Source organism: Dioscorea cayenensis, chromosome 1, assembly GCF_009730915.1.
Source record: "Dioscorea cayenensis subsp. rotundata cultivar TDr96_F1 chromosome 1, TDr96_F1_v2_PseudoChromosome.rev07_lg8_w22 25.fasta, whole genome shotgun sequence".
NCBI classification, from domain to species: Eukaryota; Viridiplantae; Streptophyta; class Magnoliopsida; order Dioscoreales; family Dioscoreaceae; genus Dioscorea; species Dioscorea cayenensis.
Window position 1 is genome coordinate 14,732,430 of NC_052471.1, and position 5,321 is coordinate 14,737,750.

Sequence of the window (5,321 nt, forward strand, 5' to 3'; positions counted from 1 at the left end):
CCGTACACTTACACTCGAGGTGTTATCCTCATTTGTTTTCGACCGTGCATATGATAGTTTTGACAATAACACCACTATATAGTTCAGAGCATTGGGGGATCACTATAGCATGAGTATGACACAGTTTTCAATCAGACTAAAGTTGTATGAGAAGGCGTCACGGGCACTGAGGAGTACGTATAGTTACCGACAGACTATCTGGGCGCTTTGACTGCGTAGAGGGCGTATGGAATGCTATTTGGACAAGGCCAGTATGAGCCAAGGGTGTCCAAGGCCACGTGCCTTTCCCGACCTGCGCATCGATATTTGCATACTGTTATGAGTAGGTCGGTAAACGGCCATGGTGACAGCACCGGCGTCCTGTGCTGGCAGGAGCTCTTGTATCTATATATGACATTAGGGGCAGTATGCTAGATTGGGAGTGATCTTCTCGGGTCCGTACATCACGAGATTGGTTATGGGTATGGGTCTTCTGACCGCGATTCGGGGGATCGAGAAGACGAGTATCGAGTATACCTGCTCCTTTGGGCATAGAGACGCTGCGCCTGATGGGGATGGTTCGCAGGGTCTGATCTGGAGTTTATGCCTTGATTATGCTGGCTCCAGAGATAACTGAGGGGGATGATGATGACGCGGGTGCTTCTCAGCCTGCCCCTTAGCCTCACCCGGCACCGATGGAGACCGAGACATCTCCTGTGGCAGAAGATCCACCCCCAGTACGTATGTTTTCACCATCTCAAGCCCATGATCGCTTTGAGAGGCACGAGAGTGCTGTGGGGATACTTCGGACAGAGATCGCTGAGGTCCATACAGAATTTGCTAAGATCCGGGCTACACAGGCCTCACAGTATACAGAGTTCATGGCACATTTCGATACGCTACAACAGACTTTTGAGTGACACGTTGCCTCATCTTTTATTGTGAGACCTCGGATTCCTCCGGCATCTTCATCACCTAGTCCAGGACCGGTTGACCCAACGTGTACCTCATTACCACTAGCATCAGTAGCTGAGCCAGAGTGCTACATCGACACTTGACTTTATTTTTGTCATTCTTATTACTTTTTTGCATTTCATTTTGGACTTGTATACTCAGAAAGGACTTTCCTTCTGAGTTCATTTTCGTTTTGTTGCCTCGAGTTGTATTCATTGCTTTATCTTTTATATACTTGACTTATTTTTTTTTATTGAGCTTCACTGAATGCCCTCGTGTATGCATGTAGATGGTCTTGTCAACATGAGAATTAAAAACTTGTCATGGACAGGGCCAAGGTGCTTCGGCACTTGGCCGTGTGAGTTTCACACCCGTTGGAACAATACTCCCAAGGATTTATCTCCATCAAATGCAACACTAAGAGTTAGGAGAGTATTGTTTTGTTTGCTTCTCCCACATTTGTTCTTAATTGATATACATTATGTGTGAGCTTGCATGTGTACATTGGGGACAATATACAACTTAAGCGTGGGGGGATTTCATAGTGCACATATCTTTTATACTAGTTTTGATTGATATACATGCTCACATAGCCAATGGCGGTTCACCTTAGGTGCAATGATTGTATTCTTGAGTTTAGGAGAAATGAATGTTCTCATGCTCTAGTTTTTGCTTGAATTTCTAGGAATTTTTGCCCGATTGACACTTGTTGCACTATTCGCTCTTTAAACTCTTTTGGAAACTCAAGTTTGATGTAAAAGGGACTAGTTATAGTTATTTCTTTTGTTAATTCTAAAAAAAAAGGAAAAATGAAAAGAAAGAACAAAATAGTTTTATTGTTTAGTTGTGCTTGTTGGGTGGAAAGAGCTACCACCTATGAAGTATGAAGCTACTCTCATAAGTTGGATACTCGTTATGCCCTAATGAGGGAAAGAGCTATCTCATAGGATGAGTGAAAGCTACCACTCCGGTAGAAAGAGCTACCACCTCCAAAGTGTGAAAGCCACCTTAGCAACCGTTTTGGAAAGGGCTACCTTAGAGGATGTGTGAAGCTACTACTATCTTTGAAATTGTTGTAACTTTTTGTAGATAAATAAGTCCCTTATACTTAGAACTTTGAGGAGTATACCTTGGGTTAACTTGAGTGAGTTCACACATTTACATGATTTTGGGTTTGTTATCCTTTTTGATTCAAGTTATTAGCTAGAGCATTGATTTTTTTTTTCGCATTTAGTATTGAAATTTCCCTTACTTGTAGAATGCTCTCTTTGTATGCTTTGGTGAACCTAAGGCCAAGCACTTCCAATGTTTCCTTCGTCTATGCTTTAATGTTTAAATTTTTGCTTGAGGACAAGCAAAAGCTTAAGTGTGGGGGAGTTTGATAAGTGCTTGTGTGATAAGAATACGAAGTGTTCTTTCCTTATGATGAGCATTACTTTTCTCGGGTTTTAACACTAATATGTGTGCATTTATGTTACTTTCATGCATATAGGGTTGTGAAGCCGATGGTTAGAGAAAGAAGCCAATGTAGATCGTGAATGCACCATTTGGAGGAAGTCTTGAGAAGGTTCGAATGCGAAGACATAAGTCGGGTTTAAGATGCGAGAATGTGTACCAACCTCCTTGTATTCAAGTTAGAACAACAATTTGGAGGGGCGCAAGGGCAGTCACATTCAAGCATTCCGGCTTGTGCATGTATAGCAAGATCTCCACCAACGTGTCCATTTATTGAAGAAGCAAAGCGATCTACGGCGTAAACGTGTGCCCGTTTACGTTGCCTCGATGAAAACATGGATTCGGGAGTGTTTCGGGATGGTACTGTAGTAGTGTACTGCAGCAAGTACTATTTACAGTCGGCCAAAGAAGGAGTAAAATAGAGAACCCACACAGGCGTGTGGAAATTCCACACGCCCATGCGAAAAATCCACAGGGGCGCCCACATGGGCGTGTGGATTCCCGATTCCAGCCCTATTTAAGGCCGATGTCAGCCCTGATTTCATAATTCCTTTCTCCAACTTTTCCCCAACTTGAGAGAAGGCTGTGGCTAGGGTTTTAAGAGGTATTAGCTAGGGATTTGGAGAGGTTCTACGGCTCTGACATAGCGCTCCATTTGGAAGAAGGTCAGTGGGAGAGCTTTCGTAAGCACCGATCCACAGAGGTGTATCCTAGGCCGGACAAAGGGACCCTTGGACGAGTAAAGGACTCTCCACAATACCATCGCCATGACTATTGTGGGGGGTTTTATATGGATTCTTTGCTTTAACATTTGGTATCATTGATTGTAATTAGCTCCATGGTGAGCTAAACCCCATAGTGGGTACTTGGATATTTGTGAACCCTATGATGTATTTGTTTCATTGAACCTTTTTATTATGCTTTTAATTAGTTGATGTTTTATTTGAGTTCCAATCTTGTATGCTTGATTGTGTGAATACTCCCTTAGAGTGACACTACGGTTTTGAGTTCTTGTTGGTAACTCTTGTGAGTAAGTGACACACCAGGAGAGTAAGACAAAGCTAGATTGGAGAGGGTTGAGAGGGTGAGTCGAGAGGTAGCGGAGCATCCAATTTCCCCTCTGGGGTGATTTATTCTACCTCCATTTCCTTGAGCTCTTTACGGTCATAGTAGAGTGAATAGGTTAAGGGACCATCTTCCGCTGGGGCTTAGTTGCAGGAGCAACGGAGTGAAGCGTTGAAGTGATTTTAGCACCTAGGGCTTAATTGTGGCTAGGGACCTTCCACCTGGACCAAAGGGTTAGGTCTACATCTTGGAAAAGGATTTATTAGTTGGAATCCCTAGAACTCATTGCGATTCTATACGAGTGCGAGGTTGAGAAGTTATTGAATTTCTCCTCCGGGGCATGTATAGAGTTAGGCATGGTTGACCTTAGATTTTGGACCATGTATTTAAGGATCTCCACGACTCATTAATGCATTAGTTAGAAAGCATAATAGAGGTTTTTTGCACTTGAAACGATTGTCCTAGGTGGAACAATATCCGGGTACCCCACTTATATCGATTGCCTTACCTCCCCTTTATTTGCACTCTTTCTCTTGTTTCTTTTACTTTTGTTACATCACATTTTGTCACACAAATCAATATTCACATTTCGTTTAGTTAAGAAACAATTCAAGTGTTTTTATTCCCTACTCTCTGTGGATACGATACCCACTCATCTGGGATTTATTATTTTGACAAACCCATGCACTTGCGGGACATACGCAAGGGGCGTTGTAAGACAACAATAGGAAAGTAAAACATCAGCTGAAATATGATGTAAACAATGGAGATTCAAACTATTCAGTTTACATAATCTCATTCAAACAATGCTAATAAAAGGGACAAAAGTATAATGTTTACATGATTGAAAATTGCTTCTTGACAAGGTCCCCTTGCGTATATCCCGCAAGTGCACGGGTTTGTCGAAGTAATAATCAAGGATGAGCGGGTATCGAATCCACAGGGAGTAGGGAATAAAAAACACTTAATCCGCTTCTTAGCTATGTGAAAGATCAATAGTGATAAGTGTGACAATGATTCAATTCTCAAAAGTAAAAGCAACAAGTAAGAGAGCACGAGTAAAGGAGGAGGTAAGGCAATCGATAAAGATGGGGTACTCGGATAATACTCCGCCTAGGATAATTGTTTCAAGTGCAAGAACCTTCTATTATGCTTCCTAATCGATGCAATGGTGAGTCGTGGAAATCTTTAATTACATAGTCCAGAATCTAAGGTCAACTATGCCTAACTCTATACATGTCCCGGAGGAGAGATTAGATAACCTCTCAACCTCGACTTTTTCGAATAGAGTTGCAAAGAGCTCTAGGGATTCCAAGTGATAAATATCTTCCTAATTATAGACCTAACCCTTTGGTCTAGGTGGAAGGTCCCTAACCACGATTAAGCCCTAGATACTAAGATCACCTCAACGCTTCACTCAGTTACGCGCAACTAAGCCCCAGTGAGGGTCATCCCTTAGACCATTCACTCTATTATGGCAGCAAAGAACTCGAGGACGGAGGTAGAATCTATCACGTTTGAGGGAAAGGGGCGCTCTGTGCCTCTCGGCCCCACCCTCTCAACCCTCTCCAACCTAGCTTGGTCTAATGCTCGTGGTGTGTCACTCACTCACAAGGTTACCAACAAGAACTCTCAACCCTAGTGTCACTCTAGGGGAAATGTTCATATAATCAAGCATTCAAGGTTGGAACTCACAATAAACATCAATTAATTGAAAGCATAATAAAGAGATTCAAAGAAACGAATACATCCTAGGGTTCACAAATACCCAAGTACCCACTAGGGGTTTAGCTCTCCATGGAGCTAAGTACAATGAAAGAAATAGAATGTAAAATCAATGAATCCATAAAGAAAACCCCTCGATAGTC